The 13,014-nt window shown below is 48.2% G+C and overlaps 1 protein-coding gene across 1 annotated transcript in view; it reads right to left on the bottom strand.

The window, feature by feature from the left end:
* The window catches only part of TOMM40L (translocase of outer mitochondrial membrane 40 like), a 537,771-nt gene that overhangs the window by 377,563 nt on the left and 147,194 nt on the right, over window positions 1-13,014 (bottom strand). The window lies entirely within an intron of this gene.

The raw sequence follows: 13,014 nt of genomic DNA, 5'->3' as shown, positions 1-13,014 counted from the left end.
TCCAACTGCAAAGAAGCGCTGGCAAATGTAAAGTCTGAAAACTTTTGAAGTTTGTAAAAGTTAGTTTGGATACTCCAGCCTGCCTTGGGCAACTCGATTTGACAGGGAGAAGGTCTGGGGGCCAATGGGGTAGATCTGGACAGCTGCCTGGTCACCAGAGCATTTTGGAGTCCGGTTCCACACTTTACAGCACAATTGTCATAGACATCAATGAAGTATTCCTGATGCTGTGAGATGTAGATGCGCAGGGAAGCTCCGGGTACCGTGTGGTCGACAGGGGTGCCTTTGCGGTTATTCTTCGGTTCACTGGTCAGGTGGGACGACTTTGGCCACAGACGTCGGGTCCCTCAAAGACCCAGCGAAATCCAGATGTGGGGGCAGGTGTCCCTCTTGGGTGCCAAGTCTGGACTCTTAGATCTGGCTGACTCAGGTGCAGCTTTGAACATAATGGATCGCTCTCTTGGGGTGCCCAACGGCAGCTAGCAGCAAATCTTCTTACATGAATAGCAATTTGAAGGTGTGGGCTTCTTCATCTGTACTGACACCGGAGCAGGACACAGGGTCAGCCCTCTGTTACTTTGAGTCACTTCTCTGGTCTGAAACATGGACACAACTTTTCCCCAACCCAGGAGCAACAGGCACAGTCCTCTCTTTGCTAGTCCAAAGTGCAACAGGTGCAGTCCTGCAGATGGTGAAGCCTCTCTTTGTGCAGTCAAGCGGGCAGCAGGACAGTCCTTCTTCGGTACTTGTTCCATTTCCGACGTGATCTGAGATGGAGGGGGTCAGGTGTGGCATAATCATCCCCAGAAATGACCCTGGGGGGATGATGCAGTCAATAGCCAATGGGTTACCAGGTCATCTCCCTATTGGTGACGACTTTCTAGCAATCCCAGAGTGTACTTTTCAGTCCCCTCTCAAGATGTTGGGACCCTCCTCGGATGTCAGAAGGTTGGTAGCCCACCCTAGAGGTGTGGCTACCTGAGGGTGACGTGCCCACAGGAAAACCGGTTTGGGCACTGGGATTCCTTCTCTGTCCCTGTCCTCAGTCTATCTACCTGAACAAAGCTGGACCCTCAAGAGTGTAAACACCATCTGACCACGAATGGCTGCTTCGCCGTTGAAGCTCGCCTTTTTGGCTAACACCTGAGTGGCTTCCTGGGAAATAGAGGTAACACCTTGCCCTGTAGTAGATTGCTATTGTTCCTAAGCCTGGGAGTCATTCACACGACTCTCCAGGTGGGTAGAATGCTGTCTGTTGGTCCATGCCTGTGTGAAACTACTGGACCACCAAGTCACAGTGAGCCAGCGTTCTAAAAGTTTTTTTTTTCATTGTGACATTAAATTTGTCCTGGGCATCAGGTCTGCTTTAACACAAGGAATTTTGGGAACACAGTGAAATCCCTGACACTTTGAACTCGTGTGTGCGTACTTATCACAGTAAGAACCCCCACCAATAAAACCAGGTCGCATACAAGGCTAGCATGGAATCATGCACAATTGCTTGAAAGTGATGTACGAAGTGGCACATTGTTTATTATGGCTGCATGAGCCTTCGTTTTTTCGTGATTGAAAGAGATCTCAGTTGGCAAACACAATACTACAGTAGAGAAGTCTCTTTTACGATTGGAATATCGATTCAGGCACATTGGAATGCTTCGTTCGGCTTAACTTTGAGAAAAACCTTTAGAAATTCTTGGAGGACGAAACGTGCGTCGGCTGCGGTTCTTTGTCTATAATGGAATAAAATACAAATGACCGGATACATCTACTGCTGTGGATTACTCACTGCAAGATTGTAAATGGAACTGGTGTAATGGAACTTCATTGATTGGAGCTGTTTTTCTTTTGTGTCACACTACTGTATGAGGATAAAAGTAAGAGTGCTTGGGTGTGCTTCGGTGCATTTGTTGGGACCAGGTCTTGTTCAATGCTGTGATTAATTTGATACCTTACAGCACCCATCTAGGCCGTCCCATTTATAAGTTAGCCAGGCTGAGGGGGGCAGCAAATAACCATGTGTTAGTCAATGGGCTACTAGCCTTTCCACAGCAAAACCACAATTTAGAAATGCTGATGGTAAGACATTTTATAAAATACATATGCTACTTATTAATATACAGCTCCCTGCCTTTGGGCTCTATAGGCCTTCCGTAGGGGAGAATAGCAATTATTATAAAGGAAAGTGGGAGCTTTGCCAATAGTTAAAATAGCAATGTTAAACTAGAAGTGTTTCCACTGCGCTTGCAGTACGAAGTGGCAGGCTGGAAGCTATTTTGTACATTGTCACACAGAGGGTGGCACAGTCAGTGGTGCAGCATGGGTGGACCTACCCTGGGTGTCATGTATTAGGGACTTGTAAGTCAGTCCTTGCCAACTGGGAATATACAATTCAGCATATACTTTGTAATACAGTGGTTCCCAATCTGCCCACAGCAGCACCCCAGTGTGCCATCAGGGCTAGCCAGGGTCGCCTCACACCAAGCACTGGGCTTGGTCACTGTAGTAAGCTTGGATATAGAAAAACACAGCAATTTTTCAAGTGCATTTTAAAACTGTACCGCTAGATGGCAATGTTACTTAAAGAACTGTGTTTTTTCTTTTCTGTTTATATGCACCTTCATCACCTTTGTCAAAGCGTGCATAGGCGAAATACTGTTTGGTATTACATCTGTAGTTAAAGTGCCCGCTTCCCCGTCCTGGGGCATCTTTGAGTTAATACTGGGCGGTAGGAACGTGAGCAAACTGATATATGGCTGTGGAAAATGAAGTTAATATTTTTGTAGAGAGGGATGGATGAGAAAAAAGCTCACGTCGAAGGTAAGACGTTGCACCTTTGAGATGGCGGTACAGGTTGCATTGATACAGCGCTTTCCGTACTGCGATGTAGAGAAAATACTTTATTTTATTATTATTATTTTTATTGTACAGATAAAATAGACAGATCATAAAAAAAATCATAAATGATCAACATAATGGTAGAAGATTAAAAAAAACACTCCATAATAAGGAGGCCTTATCATACATTATACAATAAATAGCATGAATAGCTTAAATTCATAATATATTGTGTTGTACAGTTAAAAAAACACATTTTATATCCTAAGAATAAATAAGGACTTAAATCATTGCTGAAACCGTAAAAGCTATGATACCATCCTCTCTTTTTATAAAGTTCTGTAGTAGGGGATCTCTGTGTATAGTCATAATCTAGTGAATAGTCCCGCCCATGTGCGTGGACCCCGGCAATCAAAAATAATCTCTTAAGTTGTCAAATCATGCAGAAAACTGCAAAGACACTTAAGAGAGAATTTAAAGACAAATAATGCAGCCTATATCCACAGGCTACACTGTCCAGTACTTCAACTAGAAATTCCACTAAATAACACCACACATAATACAGCCTGCCCAGTTTCTACCATAGAGAAACTTGCCTCCCCCAGTAAAAGACACTGGAATGATAAAGAGGAAGGCATGGACAGACAAGCCCCATAGGCTGCCATTATGTGGCTTAAATAGGATACTGTGCCTTTAAGAGAACTTTCCAGAACTTCTCCCAGTATCCCAGAATGCATAGCAGGTCCCTCTACTTTCAGTTCTTTTTTCCGGCTCCTGCTAACAGGACCCTGGCATTGAGCTCTCCCTTGTTTCAAGGGTTTATTGGATATTTTGGCACTTTTGTGTTTTAAAAGTGTTTCAGTTTACTTTCTTGGTGTTCTCCTTCTCTTTTGTGTGTTGGTTCAGGCGTTTTAGGGCTCTAAAATGCCTGGTCTTTTTGATAAGTGTCCAGCATGTGGGAGGAAGAAGGCCAAGAGTGATCCACACGACGTCTGCATCGTCTGTCTCCCTGAGGATCATGTCCCTGAGGACTGTGTCATCTGCCAGCAGTTTACTGCTCGGACTCTGAGGGACAGGATGAAGATTAGGCTTTCTGGCCTGGAGGAGAGACGTCTGCAGGCTGCAGGTGGGCCTGGCAGGCTGGGAAGGTTCCCTCTGCCTCTGCTGAGGCCTCTGGGGGGCTCCCCAGAGGCAGGAAGTCCAGCAAGCGATCCCGGTCTCCCTCGACGTCGATTGCATCGACGACGACGTCGAGAGGGATGACGGCGGTGTGTTCCTCTTCTCCCCGGGGCTCCGGGTCGAGACGGCGTGACGGCTCGACGTCGAAGGGCCTGGAGAGGTCTCCGTCGAAGCCACCGTCGACGTCATCGTCGACGTCGGAGTCTTCCTATCGACGTCGGAGACGAAGTGACAAGCATCGGCGCTCGCCGTTGAGGCGTCGCCGCCGATCGCCGTCGAAGCACCGGTCGGCGTCGAGGGGCTCCTCGACGTCGAGGGCATCGAGAAGAAGAAGGAATCGACGCTCGCCGTCGAGGACAGAACGTTCGACGTCGCGGAGGCGGCGTACGACGTCACGGAGGAAGAGGTCGACGTCGAGGGGTCGGCGTTCGACGTCGAGGAAGAGGAGGTCGACGTCGCGGAGGCGGCGTTCGACACCGGAGTCGCGGAGGCGACGTTCGACGCCGGAAAAGCGACGCTCAGCGTCAAGAATAAAGAGGTCGGTGTCTAGGAGTCGTTCTGCCTCTCCAAAACGGCGCAAGAGGGATTCTGGTCCCAGAAGTCAGACTGCTTCTAGTGGAGGGCGCAAGAGGAAGCGATCACCTGCTGAAGGGGCTGGATCTCAGCCCCCTTCGCCTAAGGGGTCAGCGGGCTCGGTGTACTCAGAGGTGTACACGCCATCTCGGCCTCGGTCGCCACCTCCACCTGTTCCTAAAGAGGATCCTCCACCCAACCCTCCGCTTTCATCAGGCGACCCACCGCCACCAGTTCCTTCGCATGGGCCCGCCCCGCAGCCGAGGGTTCCTTTGCCGAGGTCCACTTCGCTGCCGTCTTTGCCTGTACCTCCTAAGGGGACCCCAAAACCTAAACCCCGAGAGGAGCCAAGGAAGACCCCACCACGACAACCGGTGGAGCGGCCACGGGCTGGCAGGTCTCGCTCTCGCTCTGGGAAAAGGGAGAGATCGCGACACAGATCGTCCACGCGGTCGAGACGCCGCCATAGGAGGCGCGAATCTCGCTCCCACACACGGTCCTCTGGTACCAGGGACTATTCTCCTACCTTGTCGGAGTCACCGGACACGAGGGTGCCCCCGATTGATGACCTGGTGGCGTTCCATGATGTCCTTTTAAGGGGCGCTGCGAAGTTGGGCATATCCTTGACGGTGCCTACTCCTAAAACTTCAGTCATTTTTGAGACATTGCATCAAAAACACCTGTCTCGTCCTCTCCTGCCTCTGGTGCCGGGCCTGGAGGAACCGGCTATGGCCCTTTTTCTCACCCCTGCGGTGACGAAGGCGGCTCCATCGAGGCTGCTGAAGAAGTACCGGGCTACCGACTCGGACCCGGCCTTTCTGAGGGCGGAACCCCCTCCAGACTCTGTAATTGTGACGGCGGCCCGCAAGCAACATGCCACCTCCCTGTCATCCACGGTTCCCCCGGATAAGGAGTCCAGATGGATGGATTCGGCAGGGAGGAAAGTGTGTGGAACATCGGCTACCTCCATGAAGGCTGCGAGTGCCACGGCGCTGTTGGGACGCTACGACCGCGCCCTCTGGGACTCCCTCCAGCAGTTTGCGGAGTTGTTACCTCGCGAGAAGCGCGAGGACTTCCAGGAAGTGCTGAATGAAGGGATGCTGGTGGCTAACCAGATTAGCAGCGCTTCAGCAGACTCTTCCTTGTTGGCAGCTCATGGGTTTTGCCATGGGGTTAACCAACGACGTCACGCCTGGCTCCGTCTTACGTCCCTGAAACCGGACGCACAGCAGAGGGTGGCCAACCTACCATTCTCCGGCGAGACCCTCTTCGGGAAGCATGCGGACGATGAGATGGCCCGCATGAAGGCGGAGGCCAAAACGCTCACGGCTGTGGGCCTGGAGAAGCCTAAAGACACGAAGAAGTCGTACCGCCCGTTCCAACTGCGGTTCGGTGGGCGAGGCAGAGGACGTGGCCAGGCTTCGGGACAGTCGCAACAACAACAACAGTTCCGTAAGCCATTCCAGAAGCGCCAGAAGGGCAGAGGAGGCCAGCAGTCGGCTCCGGCGCCCAAGGGCCAGGCTGGGTCTAGGCCCTAGGAACCTACTTCCCCCGGATCTGTTACCCACTCCGGTAGGGGGAAGCATTCAATTTTTTCTGGCAGAGTGGAGAAAAATTACTCAGGACAAGTGGGTGCTGAATATTGTTTGCAATGGATACAGTCTTCGGTTCACCAGCCCTCCTCCAGCAATTCCACCGGTCAGCTCGCAGTTTCAGCTGCACGAGCCTCAGGCGGAAGCGGATATCCTGTTAAGGAAAAGGGCGATAGAGGACATATCTCTGTCTCAGAGAGGAGAGGTCTGTACTCCCGGTTCTTTCTGGTTCGCAAGAAGGACAAGAACGAGTTCAGGCCCATTCTGGACTTGCGACAGGCAAACAAATGGATTTGCAGGGAAAAGTTTCGCATGCTGTCGTTGCATCAGATTTATCCTCAGTTGCAACAGGGAGACTGGCTGTGTGCTATAGACCTACAGGATGCTTACTTTCATGTGCCCATTGCACACAAACACAGGAAGTTCCTGCGGTTCCAAGTCGGCGCCAATCATTATCAATACACAGTACTCCCATTCGGACTGAAGTCTGCGCCGAGAACATTCTCGAAGTGCATGGCGGTGGTAGCAGCACACCTGAGGAAGAACAAGGTGTTCGTCTACCCGTACCTGGACGATTGTTTGATCAAGGCATCCTCCTTCTCGGAAGCGCGAGCACACTTCCAGAAGACGTGCGTTCTCTTGAACAAGCTGGGGCTGTACATCAACATGGCCAAGTCTGTCCCGACTCCGGTCCAATGCATACAGTACTTGGGAGCCTCCATCAATACGCTGTCAGCAAGCGTGTCTCCTTCAGAAGAGCGACAATTATCTCTCCTTCAGAAGGCTCGGGCTCTTATGATAACTCCATCTACAACAGTGAGGACGGTGTCTTCTCTACTGGGATCGATGGCCTCTTGTATCTTCCTGACGCCACACGCACGGATGCACATGAGACCGCTGCAGGAGTGCTTGGAGGACCAGTGGGATCAGAGGTAAGGATCTTGGGACGACAAGATTCGACTGTCGCTGCATGCTCTTCAGTCTCTGAAGTGGTGGTGTTCAGCGGAGAATCTCCTCAGAGGGGTTCCCTTTCACAAGGACATTCCCACGCAGACTGTCGTGACGGATGCTTCTCTCCTGGGATGGGGAGCGCACTCCGGGACTCTACAGATTCAAGGAACGTGGTCACCGATGGAGGCCACGTATCACATCAATTTCCTGGAACTCAGAGCTGTTCACTTGGCACTGAAGGCCTTTCTTCCGTCCTTCCAGACCAACTCTCTGCTTGTACAGACGGACAATACCACCACGATGTATTACCTCAAAAAGCAGGGGGGCTCGAGATCGCGCACTCTGTCACAGGAGGCGCAGGCGATCTGGCACTGGCTCCTAGCCAGAGGACTGACGATAACGGCTACCCATCTGCCAGGTGTGCAGAATGTTCAGGCAGACGCACTGAGCAGGCTGGTTCAGGAAAACCACGAGTGGGTCATAAACGACGAAGTACTAGGAGAAGTCTTCGCAAGGTGGGGAACTCCAGACGTAGATTTGTTCGCCACCACCGAAAACAGCAAGTGCAGAGACTTCGCCTCCAGGTACTACCAGCAAGGGATGCTGGGGAATGCGTTATGGATCAACTGGACGAACAGCTTCCTGTACGCCTTTCCTTCCATTCCCCTGATTCCGGCGGTGCTCATCAAGCTGGCCCGGTCCAGGGCTCGGATGATACTCATTGCCCCGGAGTGGCCCAGGCAGTGGTGGTTCACGGACCTACTTCACCGGTCTCTCCTTCTTCACATTCGGTTGCCGTGCAGGCCGGACCTTCTCACGAAGTTCGGGGGACAGATGTTACACCCCAACCTCTCGTCTTTGAGTTTGGCGGCATGGCTCCTGAGATAGTGCAATATGGCCATCTGAATCTGCCTGAGGATTGCATGGACATACTGAAGGAGTCTAAGATGCCTTCCACTCGAACTTCATATGCTTACAAGTGGAAGAGGTTTTGTATCTGGTGCCAGTCTAAGAACCATGACCCTACGACCTGTAAGGAAGATGTCATCCTTCCTTACCTTTTTCATTTGGCGCAGTCTGGCCTCAATGTTCATTCCATTAAGGTTCATCTTGCTGCATTGACTGCCTACAGGAAATGCCCTTCACAGACTTCCTTTTTCCAGATCCCTGTGATCAAAGATTTTCTGGAAGGATTGAAGAAAGTATTCCCTCCTGTCAGGCTTCCTTCGCCTTCATGGGAATTGAATGTGGTGCTGTCCAGATTGATGAAGGAGCCTTTTGAACCTATTCATAAGGCTTTGTTGCAGCACCTGTCCTGGAAGGTGGCGTTCCTCGTGGCCATTACATCGGCCCGCAGGGTGAGTGAAATTCAGGCGTTGTGTTGTACTGAACCTTATACTGTGTTTCATGCTGCTAAGGTTGTTATGCGTACTCACCCTAAATTTCTTCTCAAGGTTATTTCTGATTTTCATGTCAGCCAGACCATAACTTTGCCTACGTTTTTTCAGAACCCTTCGTCTCCAGCGGAAAGGTCTCTCCCTTCCCTGGATGTTAGGAGGGTGTTGAAATTTTATCTGGATAAAACCAAAGATATTCGTAGGTCTGACCAGTTGTTTATTAATTATGGATCAGTCAGGACGGGTCTTGCTACCTCTAAGCAGTCCATCTCTAGGTGGATTGTGTCCTGCATACAATTATGTTACCAAAAGGCTAATAAGACCTTAAGAGGTAAGCCTAAGGCTCATTCCACCAGGGGCAAAGCTGCCACGATGGCTCTGCTCCGTAACGTGCCGATTGCTGAAATCTGCAAGGCAGCCACTTGGAAGTCGGTTCATACCTTTGCTAAGCATTACTGCCTGGACACGGACGCCAGGGCAGACGCTCAGGTTGGGCAGGCTTCGCTGCAGAATTTGTTCGCACAGTAGTGGCGTTATTTTCTTTCTCCACCGCCGCTTTGGTGAGGGGATCGGCTTGCCATTCTATTCACTAGATTATGACTATACACAGAGATCCCCTACTACAGAAGGAGTAGTTTCTGTCCTGTAACTCCAGTTCTGTAGTAGGGGTATCTCTGTTATAGTCATAAGCGCCCGCCCTCCTCCCCGGTGGAGATATTTCGTCAAGTAAGAAATGCGACAGGTCTGGCGTGCTTCGCCTTCAAAAAGAACTGAAAGTAGAGGGACCTGCTATGCATTCTGGGATACTGGGAGAAGTTCTGGAAAGTTCTCTTAAAGGCACAGTATCCTATTTAAGCCACATAGTGGCAGCCTATGGGGCTTGTCTGTCCATGCCTTCCTCTCTATCATTCCAGTGTCTTTTACTGGGGGAGGAAAGTTTCTCTATGGTAGAAACTGGGCAGGCTGTATTATGTGTGGTGTTATTTGGTGGAATTTCTAGTTGAAGTACTGGACAGTGTAGCCTGTGGATATAGGCTGCATTATTTGTCTTTAAATTCTCTCTTAAGTGTCTTTGCAGTTTTCTGCATGATTTGACAACTTAAGAGATTATTTTTGATTGCCGGGGTCCACGCACATGGGCGGGACTATTCACTAGATTAAGACTATAACAGAGATACCCCTACTACAGAACTGGAGTTACAGGACAGAAACTACTCCTTACTTGAGTGATCGAAGCATAATCCTCCCATGTAGCCTTAAATCTACGGAGTGCCCCTACCCTCTTTGCATACACCTCTTCAAATTGATGTGTCTGGTTCAGCTTAGACAGCCACTGGGCAATAGTTGGTACCTTCTATGATCTCCAATTCTGAAACGCCAGGGATCTAGCTACCGCTATTGCTATAAAAGACAAAGTATTGCCAGTATGTAGGCCTGCGTGGGAAAACCCAAATAAGGCCAAATAAGTTGAAGGCAGAATGACCATAGACATGCAGTGACTAATAAACCTAAAAACCTCCACCTAAAAGTGCCGCCGTCTAGGACATGTAAAAAACATATGAACCCATTCTCCCGCCTCATCTCTATTACATCTAAAACATTGATTAGGAGTTAATGGGAACAGTTTGTGCAGTCTTAGGGGAGTGTAATACGCCAGCCATCTAGACAAAAGAGACATTCTTTTGAAGCTTCGCAATGGCTCCAAGCAGACCGAAATTCCAGCTGACTTCGTGGTTTCTGAAGTTTTTTATTCGATCATCTTAGACACTCCTTGAGGCATAAGGGCATGTCTAAGATGATTGAATAAAAAACTTCTGAAACCACAAACTCAGCTTGGAATTTCTGTGTGCTTGGAGACAATGTTATTCTGATTTCTGCACTCTGTCCTTCTGAGAAAGAATGGATGGCTCCTTCTCCTCCTGAAGCACCAGAAGATATATGGACTTTGAATAACTATATACCTCTAACTTTTCTAAAAACCAATGTGGTAGTGTGTGCCTGTTGAACCTAGCCATTGCATTTCCTCTTTTTGTTTTTTTATTCTTTTGATGTTGGCCGCCCTCAAAGCCTTCTTAACACTCACACAACGACTGCCAATGTTTAGTACTAAAACTGCAATTTGTTCCTTGGCAATTTTTGGGAGCATCTCCTCAATAAGATTATTGTTTATGCCCAGGCATGGAACCCGATACCAGCTACCGTTACAGCTCAAATTGTTTTCAAAGAATGCTTTTAGGATTATTTTTTCCACCTCATCAATCATGGTATAGGTATTCTTAAGGAAGCCTATGATTTGTCTGAAGCTTAGCCACAAGCCTCTACTTTGGGGTTTAAATTGCAGTACGAATGATTCCCTGTTATCAAATGAGTATAGTTATAGCAATCAAATAGCTTCCAGAATCCTATATTTCTGTAGGACTGTAACACCCCCTGAGAAAGCTAAAGACCCTATAGCTCATAATCTCGAAGAGAGATGTATGCGCGGCATATTGTGAGCTTATAAATTTTATAGAAATACTGAGCATGGGTTGCTATTAAAATTATGACTTTATATTAACACTGGTAACTTAATTACGCTTTCTATTAACATAAAATTATCAAACTTCGAAGAAGAAGGGGCTGCCAGATGTGTTAGCAAACTAGCTAAAGAAAAAACTTAACAGATAAAACTTGTCATGCAACGGGCACTAAAGTGATTCAGGACACGTAGGATGCAGCCTGTCCACTCTATGTCCGCCCCACTGCAAAGAAATGGACACAGGGAGTGCCGAAAACCTTTAAACTATTTGATCTTCAGAATAAATCTTTTTTTGTCAAACATATCAACGCTAAGATAATTTTAGGAATGCAGATTGCTGTTTTAAACGCTTTGTAGAAAGAAGGTACAATGTCCAAAGAATTACAGTTATTACCAGCAGGGTCATTACGCTTTGTAGTACGGGGAGAGAACACCTGGAGTTTCATTCGGTCATTTGTAAAACAGCCGCCTTTATTTCCAAGTGACTGGAGGCGACAGCTGCGTTTTTACTTGGTCTGAATCAACGGCCTATAAGGGATATAAGGGATACATCATATTGCGAAACATGTTGTGTCCTGTGTTCAATTGTGGAGGGGTTGCCGTTCGTACCGGGATGTTGTCAATGTCGAGGTGCACTTCTGTTTATGTGCGTATGCTGCACGTTGAGTGTGTCGCTCCAGCGGCTCAGAATTGTCACCCACTTGTCTCTTTAATGCGGTGTCCCTGTGGGTTCGGTTCTTCCACAGTGCTTGGATGTTGTGGTGTACATATGGTCCTCTGCTGTTGGCCAGGGTGCATCCGTGGTACTCCGCAGTTGATGGATTTTGTCCAGTGCCATTTCCCGTATGCTGCCCTTGTGCTTTTTCCCGCATTGCGCTTGAGTATTGGTGCCCTCTCGCTGCTTTTCGCTGTTGGCTCATCGCGCTTTGGCCCACCGCAGGATTTTTCACGTTGGGGTATGTGTTTTTATCGCTGTTGAGGTGGTTGTATCGTGAACATTGGCCGCGGTGTCGGCATACTATCGCATGCTACCACCGAGTTGTGAATTCCAGGTTGTCACTGAGTTGTTTTACTTCGATGGGCTGCAATGTTAAAAGTTGCGTTACGCTACTCTTGCGATAGTTATCACACGTTCTTGTGAATATAACCCCTATCATAGCCACCTGGGGTGTTTTTAAGATATGGCGGAATACTATAAGTGATTAACATCAGCCTATTCGCCTGTACAGTTGGTTTCAGAATTTCCGCTGAAAGTATGGTTGTGTCCATGAGCACCAAACAGCTTCTTTTAAAATGTTTTCTCATGACCTAGTCATGGTACTAGGATTGTTGTAATATTCAGGATGCCCAAGATTGTTCATAAAATCATTAACATATTTTAGCCATGGTATGTTAAAGACCTGCTGTAGCTTAAGACTATCATTTAAAATCTCCTGATTAAAACTAGTTTTTTCAGTAGTCCATATCCTGCACCACAATAAAACAGGTTTTATTTTTATAAGGACAGATATATGTGGCATCCCTAGTTCAGAGTGGCATATATAAGTATATGTACTGCTTGAGACTTGCCAGCAGGAATATAAAAAATGCATTCTCAACTAGCTGCAGGGGCTGAGGGTCTACATAGCCCCAGATGCCTCCACCTTACATAGCTGTGGAGACACATGTTGCCTGGTAGAAGTGTCTAACCAGTTTTCTAGAAAAGATGGCTACTGCAGCAGTAGCTTTCATAAACAGTGGTTTCCTGGCTTGAACTGCCTAAGTCCATGTCCCCTTCTGATCAAAAAGAATTCCAAAATAAGAAAAAACTTTTAGTAAATTCGACCTTTTTGTTATCGATATAAATATCACTACATTTAGTACTACCTCCCCCACATTTCATGATAAAGGTTTTGAGGTATTCACTCTAAGGCCCAACTTGTGCATGAACATGGAACAACTTGTCAATCCCCTTTAGAGCCCCATTGCG

Source organism: Lissotriton vulgaris, unplaced genomic scaffold (genome assembly GCF_964263255.1).
Source record: "Lissotriton vulgaris unplaced genomic scaffold, aLisVul1.2 SCAFFOLD_788, whole genome shotgun sequence".
NCBI classification, from domain to species: Eukaryota; Metazoa; Chordata; class Amphibia; order Caudata; family Salamandridae; genus Lissotriton; species Lissotriton vulgaris.
Note: the sequence above shows the minus strand (reverse complement) of the source record. Positions and strands in the feature narration are given on the sequence as shown.